At 50.5% G+C, this 13,158-nt stretch overlaps 1 protein-coding gene across 1 annotated transcript in view; it reads left to right on the top strand.

Moving 5' to 3' along the window:
• The window catches only part of ZBTB44 (zinc finger and BTB domain containing 44), a 60,658-nt gene that overhangs the window by 40,922 nt on the left and 6,578 nt on the right, over nt 1-13,158 (top strand). The gene's annotated exons all lie outside the window — the stretch shown is intronic.

Here is a 13,158-nt window from a genome sequence, read left to right as displayed (position 1 = left end):
TGAGCCAAGAGCTTGATTGGAAGAGGGAGTTTATCAGGTTAGGGCCCTGGAGAGGATGCAGTGCAAGAGGGACAGCCTTGGGTGTCCCATGAAAGCAAAAACTTTGGTTCTTTGAAGCCAGGTCCCATTTGGAGTCTGCAGTGATGCTTAGCTGAGTGTCCCCAGCTAAATTCTGGCTGACTAGAAAGGCACACACAGCACCCAGGGCTGGGCAGGGCACACCTGGGTGGTGTGAAGGTGTAAATTCACACCCAGAGCTGTGACCAGGGCACACCTGGGTGGGTGTGAAGGTGTAAATTCACACCCAGAGCTGTGCAGGGCACACCTGGGTGGTGTGAAGGTGTAAATTCACACCCAGAGCTGTGCAGGACACACCTGGGTGGTATGAAGGTGTAAATTCACACCCAGAGCTGGGCAGGGCACACCTGGGTGGGGTGAAGGTGTAAATTCACACCCAGAGCTGTGACCAGGGCACACCTGGGTGGGTGTGAAGGTGTAAATTCACACCCAGAGCTGTGACCAGGGCACATCAGGGTGGGTGTGAAGGTGTAAATTCACACCCAGAGCTGTGACCAGGGCACACCAGGGTGGATATGAAGGTGTAAATTCACACCCAGAGCTGGGCAGGGCACACCTGGGTGGTGTGAAGGTGTAAATTCACACCCAGGGCTGGGCAGGGCACACCTGGGTGGATGGCAAGGCCTGGGCTGGTGACTGGAGCAGGTTTTTACAAACCTCTGTTTTGTGTGAAACATCTTTTAGCCACCCTTGACAAAGCAAGTGCACACTATTGAAGTTTTTTGTGGCGTTTTTAGAGCATTAAGCATTTTATTCCTGCCAGTAATGAAGGATTATTTCTTCTGCTTAGAGGAGAGTGTCTGAGCTAAGACCAGCCTGAGCTGCTCAGAATGTGGCAGAGCAGGGGTGAGAGCTCTCCCAGGGCTGATGACACAGGTGGTACCCCGGGAAAATGAAGCTGCTGAGAGAAACGTGGCTCGGGTTGTGCATGAAGAGCTTTCCACAAGCTGCATCTGCAGAGCAGGGAGGTCCCATCACCTCTGGGAGCTGAGATTCTGTGAGACCCTGAGCGTGCAGGGCAGGGCAGGTGTGGCCATGGCACAGCCTCTCTCAGCCCAGGACTGGGTGCACTCCCTCTGGCTCTGTTTTTCAGAGCACACAAGCATTCTCAAATAGCAGATTTACTGATGGTAGCCCTGGTTTCCTCAGCTGCCTTTCACAAATCCTTCAGAAATAGGCCACAAACAGCCCAAGTGAGATCTGTGTGTTTGAAAACCACTCCAAGGCTTGAGTTAATTGCCTTTGAGCATGAGTTGCTTTGTGTCAGTCACAAGGTCTCAGGTGAAGATAAGGGAGCAACTCTCAGAGCATCTCTTTGTGTCTCTCACTCCAACCTTTGCCTCACTGTTGAAGTCTGAGCCTTTCTATCCAAATCCTGAAGTGAATGAATTCCATGTAACTGTGCTGAGTGGCTGTGCCCTGCCTTTGGCACACCCCTCTCACGTCACACCCTGCTGCAGGGAGTGGCAGTGACTTCAGGAATGCATGCCCTGCATCTGGTGAACTGCATGCCCAGTCTCCCCTGTCCTCCCCAGGTGCTTGGCACCTGTGTTCTGCAAGGCTCCCATCACCCAGCAGGCAGCAGTTTGCTCTCCCTGAGTTCTGCCTGTTCCCTGCACGTGCCATTCTGCTCATGCAGAATGAATTTTGAACAACGACCATGTGAAAACACCAGTTCAGCAGCTGCTTCCTGCTGCTCCCCCACAGAACAGCTGTGCTGCTGTCCCTTGCTTCATGCTCAGATGAAATGGGGTGCAAGCACCTTGCTTTGCTCTGCTTTGAGCCCCTGCAAGCTTCTCTTGATTCTGGAGTGGAAATGAGAGATGTGCTTCCCTGCCATCCCATGCCCATCTCTAAACAAGCTTCTTCTCCCGAAGCAGATATGTTGTCTGGTCCTGAAGGGCTTGGGGTTTTTTTAGGAGGGAGTGAGCACTGATGGTACTTCAGTATATTTTTTGTTTTTTTGTCTTTGTAGAATCTGACATTGTCTAGACTCTATTTCACAGAAAAAACAGTATCAGCTACAAATAGATTGCTTTTAACTAAGAAGGAACATCAAGTAAGTATTGGGTACGATCCACTTATGTCAAAATAAAGTCCTTAATTATTTGTTGGCTTGAAGAATTTCTGTCTGCAGTGCAGAATGGCTTTCACACTACTTGGGTCCAAGACATCTGTGAGTGTGGCCCTGGTGCCTCTAGAAAGGCAGAAAACAAATGGTAAAATGGATCATTTAAATTCTCTGGGGGCAGGGAGAAGCTCTCAGGTGAGCACAGCCCTGGGTCAAAGGGGATGATCAGGAGGAGCTGACTCTCAATTCCAGGAGCATTTCAGTGTGTTTGAGTGCAGAGAGACACACAAGGAGAAAAGATCCCACAGGGTTTGGTACTCCATCACTGCAGGGAAACAGGCCACTGGTTTTGGAAGAACAAGGTAAATTACAATCCCAGCCACTGAAGCATTTAAATAGCCTGTCTTGCCAGAAGTTTAAATTGCTCCTTAAGAGCTTACCCATTTTGTGAACTTTACTTTTGCCAGTAGCTTCTCTGACTCAGCAGAGTTTATTTTATAGCCTGTATATTGATGGGGTGCACAGAACTGGTTTTGGAGAGTTTCTGTGCATAAACTGACCCTTGTACTGTGTAAAACAAAACTGCAGAGAAAAGACACCAAAGCACAAGACTAATAGACAACAGAGCTCAGAAAACCAAAACATCTCTCCAGGGTAGGACTTCATCTTCCCACAATTTAAACGAGAAAAATAACAAAAATCCTAACAAAACCTTTTATATAACTTCAATGTTGCAGTGATCAGTTTCAGGGCTGACGTGACAGCAATTACAAACAACAGTTATGCAACTGCCTCGTTGATGGAATTGAAATTAATACAGAGAAAGGAAGGGGCCAGACAAAAAAAGAAATGGCTTTGGGTTGGATTGTTATGCTTGAAAGAAATAAAAAAATGCTCAGGTCACCCTCTTTTGAAAAAGCATAAGCCCAGGCTGAAAAATCTCCTTGAAGAACAGACAGAATGAATTGCTCTTAAAAATTCTCTTTGTGTTAGAGGCAAAATTGTGTTTCTCTTCTAAGGCTTACAGCTTGTTTTTTTAAATCTGACTTGTTCAATGTTTTAATTTTACTCAAGTACCTTTAAGTCTCCTTTTTTAAAAGCATTTAACAGAGCATCACTGGGTGTTGTGATTCACCCCCTGGAGGAGAAGCCCCCACATCATCTCTCCACTCTCCATCTGCATGTTTGTGAGTGGAGCTGGAGGCAGCATCTGGGCAGGGATGCTTCACTTGGGGTGAGTGCTGCTTGACTGGGATGGATTGATGGAAAGAAAACCTGGGCTGATCCTGAGTCAGAGCCCTGGCTGCACTGGCACTGCTCCTGGCTGGTTCCCTGCATGTCTCTGATGAGGCAGGATGCAATCACTGACCATACTGCAATGGCTTTGTGCAGGCAGGAGCCAAACTCCTGCAATTCATTTGCCATTCACATGAAGGTGCATCAAACCATGCAGGGTGGGTCTCTGCTTGAAGAAACACTGAGGATTTTCTGTTTCTCCAGAGCTGGTCCAGTGCAAGGTTCCCTGCCCAGGGCAGGGACTTGGAACCAGATGATCTTAAAGGTCTCCTCCAACCCAAACCACCCTGTGATTCTATGAACTTCTTCTGTTGATCCAGGGAATAAAGCACTGAGGGAGAGACAGGGATAGGAATTAAACCTGCTGTTTCTTTGCCCCTCTTCACCTTTTTCACCCTGAGTGGCAGGAAGCACAAGAGCCCTGAGCTTTTTGCTTCTAAAGGAGCAGATTTTGGAGGACCCTACACGAGATGGGTTTGCCACACATCCCACTGCTGTGTGCTGGTTGGTGTGAGTCACCCTGGGAATTCACTGCAAGGAGCAGGTTCAGTCAGAACAGTGCTGAGGGAAACCTGCAGGGTGGAAAACACTGACTGTCCATCCACACGTGCCAGCAGCTTTTGTGCTGGGCTCCCTACCAGCTTTGCCACATGCAGGTGTTGGACATGTGGCTTGCTCAGGAGAGAAGCTGATCTCCATCAAAGCCTTGGCTGCTGAGCCCCCAAAGGCCACTTGTTGTCCCCTGTGTTTGGGTCCCCAAAGGCCACTTGTTGTCTCCTGCTCTCCTCCTCCTGCCTGTTGCTGTGGGTTCTAAGGGAGCAAGGAAGCAGTGAAAGCTTGCATGGCCTCTGACATCCTCCACGCAGAAATAAAGCCCTGGGAGGTTAAATCTGCTGATTTGCCTGGCCTTCCCCTCTGGAGACATGGGAAGATTAGAGGAGCTTGATCTATGGTGAGGCTGGGCAGCTGTGATGGGTGCTTTGTTCCAGTCCAGAGCAATCAGGCTAACACAAAGCAGAGCCTGCCCTCCCTGTAGTTTATGGAAGCCTTTAAAAAGTGATGGATGCTCTGCAGCAGGAGAGGAAGGGGAATCAGGAGGTTAGGTCAAACTGCAGAACACGATAACCAGGGCAATTAATGCCCCTTAATGGGAAAGTGAAGCTGCTCTGATATTGCAGTTTCTAATCCAGGCCAGATTGCCTTGAAGTGTGGCTCTCACTCTTCAAGGGAGGCTGGGGAGCCTTGCTGCAGTAAAACCATTCCATGGGATGACCCTTGTCCCTCTCTGCCATGCCTTGAGTAGTTTTGGCTGCTGGCTTTGGCCCTTTGTCTCAGCACTGTGGGAGCTGAGCAGCTCTGGGGGAAGGAATGGGATCCCTTCTCTGGACAGAGGGAGCTGAACTCAGGTGCCACTGGGGCCTTTTCCATTTGTGCAAATCCCCTGAGCTGGCTGCAGGGCTGTGACTGGGCCAGGGGGGTTTGTCTGTGCTGCTGGTGGTGGTGCCAGCAAGCTGCAGCCTGGGTTCCTGCTCAGGGGGATCTGCAGGGCTGTGCTCTGAGAAAGTCTCTCTGTGTGCTGGCCAGCACAGAGCTCTGGGGGAGACAAAGGCTGTGACAGCACTGCCCAGGACACATTTTCCTCTCCTCCAGCAGCCTGGCTGTTTGGATCCCTGAATTAACCTGAGACATCCCATTTTCCAGGGAGCTGCTGCTAGCTCAGGCAGCTGCTTTCCTGTCTCCTTGCCTCAAGCCAGAGAGGGAGGAATCAAACCTCTGCAGGAAAGGGGGAGAATCAAACCACAGCAGGAGAAACCACTGAGAAGGAGGCAATTTCTGCTGAGCAAGTGTCACTGGGATATAAAACCCAGCCAGTCCTTGCCCCTAGATCCATTCAGGGCCATGGGTCTGAGTCTGTGCTTCCTCTTCTTGCTTTGTGTGTTATGGTTTTCCCTGACAGAGTGCAGCCACATCATCCAGGGTTTCCTGAGCTCTGAAACTGGCACAGAAGTGCAGGAACTGAGCTCCTCATGCCCATGATATTTTTAATACAACTGCATAAAATTCATTACCGTGTTAGTTTTGGTTTCTTTTATCAGTGGTGTCAAGAAAAATCACTTTGCTCATTAAAACTAACTTTATTTTTAAATTCCTGAAGGGAGACAGAGAGAATGAAGAAGTGGAGTTTTAGTTTTCTGAAAGTGTCTTGTAAAGGAAATTACTGGATTATTGTAATTATCCCCAAAGCAAAAATATAAAACCTGCAAAATTGGAAACTAATTTTCACTGCAACTTTTTAATGTAGAAAGTGACTTTCATTCAGAGTGGGCTCATTCTGAAAAGATGGAGGTGGTGGTTTTGTATGAAATACCTCTATGATTTTGAAACAGCCTCCAGAAAAAGCCTCCCTTTTATTTTTTTAACATGATATACCTTGCTCTGAAAGGTTTTTTTCTTGACTTGGAAGATGAGGCAATTTCATCAAAATCTGTCACAAAGAGAACTCTGGCTTGGCCCTTGGGCAGGCTCAGGGAGGCAACACTCCCCTACTTGCATTCAAGTCATGTCTGGCAGTTTGGCTTTGGGACAGAGGTGCTTTTGCCATGGTTTTGAGGACTGAAAAACAAGCCCTTAATTACCCTTGAGAAAATCAAAAGGGCTGTGCTGAGAGTCACCAAAAGGTGCATGGCAAGGGCAGGTTTGGGCAGCCCTGTCAGCTCAGCCATGTGTGGCTCCCCAGCAATAACCATGCAGCAAAGTGCCTATTTATAGAAAACAAATATAATAGCAGGAGAGAGGCTGGATCAGAAAATTGCATTAGCATGTTGGCAGAGTGGGTTCCTGGCCTGGGAGAGTGTCCATAACACAAGTCTGCTTAATTACCCCAAGGCCAGCAGCCCTGAGTGACAAAAAGCAGATTTTGCAAAGCAAACCCAATCCTGCTCTTACCTCTGCATCCCCCCGTGCTCAAAGCACTTCCATCTCTGCTTAACCTTGTGGTGAATGAACATCAAGCCTCTAAAGCCAAGTCTGAATTTAGCTTGTGTTTTTTTATCTCCAGAGGTGTTTCATTAGCTCAATTACAAGTGACATGTTCCACTATGTGCTGCTGACTGAAAAAACTCAGCCAGCCTAAATCCCTCTCCAAATAGAATCCAATTAACCTCTCACTCCCCCTTCCTTCAATCCCCTGTGCCTCATGACTCACCCACAGCCACACCTTTTAAAGAGGAGCAAAGTGATCTCCCTGAGATAAGGATGGGCTGGAGAGCCGAGGTGTTTGTTTGGGCTGGGCTGTGCAGTGATTGTCCCAAAAGTCAGACTGTGTGTTTTGTGATGGTGCCCAGTGACAGGTCTCTGCTGCAGGTGACCCTGGGTGACACTGGGAGAATCCCAGAATGGTTTGGATGGAAAGGACCTTAAAGCTCTCCCAGTTCTACCCCCCTGCCATGGCAGGGACACTTTTCACTGTCCCAGCTGCTCCAAGCCCCATCCAGCCTGACCTTGGGCACTGCCAGGGATCCAGGGGCAGCCACAGCTGCTCTAGGAATTCCATCCCAGCCCCTCACCACCCTCACAAGGAAGAATTTCTTCCATATATCTAACCTAAATCTACTCTCTGTCAGTTTGAAGACATTCCTCATTGTCCTGTCACGCCAGGCATTTGTGAAAATCTCTCTCCATCTTTCTTGTCAGCCCCATTGGGTCTGAAAGGCCACAGCTAGGTCAAGCTGAAGCTTCTCCAGGCTCCCCAGTTTTCTCAGCCTTTCCTCCCAGCAGAGCAGCTCCATTCCTCTGATCATCTTGGTGCCTCCTCTGTCCTGGCTCCAGCAGCTCCAGGTTCTTCCTGTGCTGAGTTGGAGGCAGCTCTGCAGGTGGGGTCTCACCTGAGTGGGGCAGAATCCCCTCCCTCAGCTGGGTGCTGAGCTGTGTGTACCTGCAGAGCTCACTGCCCCTGGCTGGCTGCTGCTGTGAGCACATCAGGTGCTGCTGTGAGCACATCAGGTGCTGCTTGAACACATCAGGTGCTGCTGTGAACACATCTGGGTGCTGCTTGAACACATCAGGTGCTGGTGTGACCATATCAGGTGCTGGTGTGACCATATCAGGTGCTGGTGCTGCTCCAGCTCCCAGCTCAGGGCTGCTGCTGCCCCAGACCCCCCCATGTCCTGGCAGCAGTTTCCCTGCCCCTGTTGTCAGGACAGTTGGGTGCTGTGAGGTTCCCAGCTGCAGTGGAGGGCTTGGATCAGTGCCCTGCCCCACCACACGAGCCTGGCACAATCCTGACCTTGTCCCCAGGAACCACCCTGAGCCCTCAGCAGCACAGCCCCTGTCCTGCATCTGTTCATCTCCTGGGGCAGCAACCCCAGAGCTGGGATCTGGAAACCCTGAGTGCTCCATTTGGCCACAACCTCACTTTGCAAATACACAAAAATCTCTTTTTCTCCATTTTTTTTGTCATCATACCCATGGTCTGTGTCCTGATGGACTTGCACTCCCTGTGAATTAGTGGTAGGATTATTCCTGGAATTTCATCTGTTTGCAGGCTCAAAGAAGCTCTTGATTTGAGATTTGGGTGCTGAAGTTGTTGTGTTTGGTTCTGTTAGCAGACAGTTATCTTTTAAAATAGTTTTTGTCTTACAAACATTTTCCTCCAAACATAACTACAACAAACAAGCAGTAAAACTCAGAGTGGCAAAAATGTGCTGCTGAGGAGGAACCAGCCCTGGGACTGCCCAGAACATGTTACAGCAGAGCTGTGGCTCCCAAATGGAGGAATACAGCAGAAAACAGAAAATCTCCATTTCTCCCAATACTGTTGTGTGTGTTGTGGGTCAGCCCAGCCCAGCTCTGTGTCCAGCCAAAGCTACTTTTGGAAATACTGCCACAAACAGCACCATAAAATTCCATATCTGTGTTGGGTTTCACTTTTAATTCTTCTAAGTTTGAATGTCCTGACAAGGATGTCTCAAAAAAAAAATTTAAAAATTCAAAATTTGTTGTGTGAGCCGAGCCCAGGAATGCTGTAGTGCTGTCCAAAATGAGTCAGAGTGTTCTGGGGCAGCAGAGCCTGTCTGGGGAGGGCTGATGGGGACTGGAAGGGTCGGGATGGGTGGGGATGGGTCGGGATGGGTTGGGATAGGCTGGGATGGGTGTTTGGGGTGTCTGGGGGTGTTTGGGGGGTTTTGGGGGGTGTTTGAGGTGTTTGGGGGGTGTTGGGGGTGTTTGGGGGTGTCTGGAGGTGTCTGGGGGGTGTTTGGGGTGTTTGGGGTGTCTGGGGGTGTTTGGGGTGTTTAGGGGTGTTTGCGATGTTTGGGGTGTTTGTTGGTGTTTGCGGTGTTTGGGGTGTCTGGGGTGTTTGCGATGTTTGGGGTGTTTGTTGGTGTTTGGGGTGTTTGGGGTATCTGGGGGTGTCTGGGGGTGTTTGGGGTGTTTGCGGTGTTTGGGGTGTTTGGGGTGTCTGGGGTGTTTGGGGTGTTTAGGGGTGTTTGCGGTGTTTGGGGTGTTTGTTGGTGTTTGGGGTGTTTGGGGTATCTGGGGGTGTTTGGGGTGTTTGGGGTGTTTGCGGTGTTTGGGGTGTTTGGGGTGTTTGGGGTGTTTGTTGGTGTTTGCGGTGTTTGGGGTGTTTGGGGTGTCTGGGGTGTTTGGGGTGTTTGGGGTGTTTGCGGTGTTTGTTGGTGTTTGCGGTGTTTGTTGGTGTTTGCGGTGTTTGGGGTGTTTGGGGTGTTTGGGGTGTTTGGGGTGTTTGCGGTGTTTGCGGTGTTTGGGGTGTTTGTTGGTGTTTGCGGTGTTTGCGGTGTCCGGGGTGTCCGGGGCACACGGGCACAGTCCCGCTGATGAGCGCCGGGGCAGGGCGGGCGCTCCGGGGCTGTCCCGGGCTGCACAGCCCGCACAGAGCCGGTCTGCTCGGCTTTTCCTCAGACAATTATCTATTTATGCTCTTGGGATGACATCCCTCTAAATCCTTTGCTGGACTTTCTGCTTTTAATTCTCCTCTCCCCCGAAGCAGAGCACCCATCCGTTCCCGTCCTCTGCTGGCTGCAGCCCATCCCTGCCGGCGCTCCCAGCGCTCCGGCAAAGCTCCTGTGCCCGTCAGCAGCGCAGCCTGCAGCTTCCTCTCCTCCTCCTCCTTCTCCTCTCCTCTCCTCCTCCTTCTCCTCTCCTCTCCTTCTCCTCTCCTCTCCTCTCCTCCTCCTTCTCCTCTCCTCTCCTCCTCCTTCTCCTCTCCTCTCCTCCTCCCTCTCCTCTCCTCTCCTCTCCTCTCCTCTCCTCTCCTCTCCTCTCCTCTCCTCTCCTCTCCTCTCCTCTCCTCTCCTCTCCTCTCCTCTCCTCTCCTCTCCTCTCCTCTCCTCTCCTCTCCTCTCCTCTCCTCTCCTCTCCTCTCCTCTCCTCTCCTCTCCTCTCCTCTCCTCTCCTCTCCTCTCCTCTCCTCTCCTCTCCTCTCCTCTCCTCTCCTCTCCTCTCCTCTCCTCTCCTCTCCTCGGTGGATTTCAGGCTGTTTCCCTGCTCTGATCCCCTCTGGCTCTGGCACAGTGGCAGTCCTGCTCCCCAGGCTGATCCCAGGCTGCCCAGAGGTGCTTTCCCATTTCCCAGCCCTGCTGGGATGCTCACAGGTGTCACACCCCGAGGAGCTCTGGGCTGTCTGAAACCCACACAGCCTTGTGTGGCTTCTTTCTTCTTCTGCTCTCTGTTCCTGGAGACGTTTTGTTTGTGCCCTTCCCCTTCAGGGGTCAAGTGCTTCCACGGGGAGATTAGCCTGCAGTTTTCCATGGATCCAGACTGCTCCATGCACGAGTGGATTTCTTCTGTGATAGGCAAAACCACAAGTAAATCAGCCCGGGGTTTTTCCCATATTTAATAACAGTTTACTATCTGTAAGTGCATGTAAAGCACATGCCCCGTTCTCCCAGGCAGGGAGCCTGACAGCTTGTCAGCAAGAACTACCACAGGTCTGGAGTGACTGATTTATACAAGCAAAGCACACGTGCCAAGACCTGGCAGCAGCCTCCTCCTTCTCTTTTTTTTTATTGCAGTGACTTGGCAACCCTCTGTCTTCTCCTCCATCCACACTTTTGCCTTTTATAGTCTTTGAAAAACACCTTTTTTTTAAATGCATGTAGCAGCTTCCCTCCCTCCTCTTCCAGCCATTTGCTCTCCTTATCTGAATTGGCCATGGGACAGGAGATCTTGGCTTCACAACAAGCAGTTCCTGGCTGAGTGGGCACAATCACAAAGCAGATTGCACATGGACCTGTTTTTGGGACTGGGGTGGGTGTGTCAGGGATTTGTTACACTCTTTTACCTGTGTTCTGACATCTCAGGCTCTGTGTTGTACCTGTTTGTGCTAAAACTCACCTCCCTCCATAGAAAGGTGCACATATCTGAGCTCCCACTGGTATTATTTGCATTATTCTCATGTCTTCAGTGGAACACTCATTTAAGGAATCACACAAATTCCTTTGTATCCATGCAGGAGTTCCTACATTCACTCACTCACATATAAACCACCTTGGTAATGCAGCAGCCCCTGCCAGAGCTCCAGGCTGGCTGATCCAGGCTTTGTGTGCTGCTGTCTCCCAGCCTGTGCTCAGGTGCAGGCTCACACAGCTGTGCAGACACAGCATTCTCAGGCACAGACAGTCTCTCACACATAAGCTTATAGATTTATGATTTGTTGTGAGAGTGGAAAACAGCTGCTGCAGGCTAATCAAATACAGCAGAAGATTTAATGCAAAATATTGAAAAACACTGTCTGGTAGGAGGGTGAAACTCTGAAAAACATGCTGGTCTCATGGCACTGGGCCAGCAGAAGAAGATTTGCACCTGGCCATGATAAACGTCAGCAGCAGGGCTGGAGGAGGCTGCTGCCCCCTCCCAGGCTGCCAGACACTCAGGCTAAAAGTCATCTTGGGTTTGGCCCTGGAAGCAGCTCCAGCAGTCTGGGCTGTGCTTTTCCAGGAGCAGCAGGAGGAGGAGCAGCCCAAGCCTTGCAGGTTGCTGGCAGAGCAGCCTGGAGCTCTGGCTGCCTCCTGCCCATCCCTGTGGACACAAGGCAAGCCTGCTTCTTCAGGGCTGTCAGTTCTGCCAAGGCTTGGAAATAATTAACTGCAAATGGAAGAATTTCATCTCAGGTTTCTGCTGACTGACGACACAGGCAATTTGTGATGCCATAGGAAGGCTGGGATTATTTCTGTGTAACATCCAGAGCTGCTGCTTGGCAGCTCAGTGATGCTGTTGGAAGGGACAGAACCAGATTAATACCTTGTGGATCTCAGCTATAAACTTTTATGGGTTTGGAGTTTGGAGGGCTCAGCTTAGCACAAACTAAAACTGTGGCAGCTTGCAACATCCTCATCTGCCTTTCCTGGTGCTGTAGGTGGGACTTGTCAGCTCTTCCCTTTCTCACCTGGCAGGTATGATCTCACTCATCCATCTCCAAGAGTCAGACCATGAAAGGCTGGGCTGTGAAAACAGCACAGGATCTGTCTTCAAAGTGTCCTTGCCACAGAGCCTTGGCTTGGCAGCCCTGACTGCCAGAACAAAACCACCTGCTCCTGCTGCCTGGGGTGCTCAGCAGAGACACAGGACACCTGACCGAGGCACTGCCAGCCTGTGGCTGAAGGACAGGTGAATTCTGCTCCTGGCAGCCAGGGTGCTAAGTGGTGGCAGCTTGGGTCTGGGACAAACCCTGGAATTTGGAATTTTAGCAGGGAGAAGCCCGGCCCTGATCACAAACAGTGGCCCTTTTCCCCAGTTTTGTAATGTCAGTTTGAAGGAGGCATTTGGCACTCCAAAGGCAGCCAGGGCTCTAAGTGGTGGTAGCTGGGGTCTGGGATAAACCCTGGAATTTGGAATTTTAGCAGCGACAAGCCCAGTCCCAGCCACTGGCCCCTGGACAGGAATGGTGGCCCTTTTCCCTGTGAAACAAAACTCAGTTTCCTGATATCAGTTTGGAGGAGGAATTTGGCACTCCAAGAGAAGCCAGTGTTCCAGGGGGTGGTTGCTTGAGTTTGGGAGAAATCCTGCTCCATTCAGAATTTTAGCAGGCACAAGCCTGATCCTGATCACAAACAGTGGCCCTTTTCCCCAGTTTTGTAATGTCAGTTTGGAGGAGGCATTTGGCACTCCAAAGGCAGCCAGGGCTCTAAATGGTGGTAACTGGGGTTTGGGAGAAATCCTGATCCATTTGGAATTTTAACTGGGAGAAGCCCAGTCTCAGGCACAGGGCCCTGGACACAAACATTGGCCCCTTTTCCCTGTGAAACAAAATTCACCCCCCCAGTGTCACAATGCTCCTTTTGAGGAGGTGTTTGGCATTCTTGGTCTACAGGACACAGAGGCTTCTGCTTCATTAGTGACTGCAGAAAGAGGTCATCCTCATCAGTGGATGGTTCTGGGATTAGTCCCTGTTATTTACCTGTAAAAGGTCTCAGTTTTAGTGCTTGGAAACTCCCCAGGCTGAACCAGGAGATCAGTTCTGCTTCTGTGAGCTGGGATAAGAATTTCTGAGAAGAGCTGTGGGGCAGTTGGGCTGAGCTCACTGACTTTGTACCACCTGCATGCACAGTGTTCACCCATGCCTTAATTCCAGTTATTCCAGCCTCTCCTACCCACACATGCCCTGAACACCCTGTTGGCTGGGTGCTTTGTGCTAGTCAGGTGTTTGTTTGCTCTGCCAGGAGCCCAGATTCTCTTTCTCCAGGGGCAGACAGCCC

Source organism: Oenanthe melanoleuca, chromosome 24 (genome assembly GCF_029582105.1).
Source record: "Oenanthe melanoleuca isolate GR-GAL-2019-014 chromosome 24, OMel1.0, whole genome shotgun sequence".
Classification (NCBI taxonomy): Eukaryota; Metazoa; Chordata; class Aves; order Passeriformes; family Muscicapidae; genus Oenanthe; species Oenanthe melanoleuca.
Note: the sequence above shows the minus strand (reverse complement) of the source record. Positions and strands in the feature narration are given on the sequence as shown.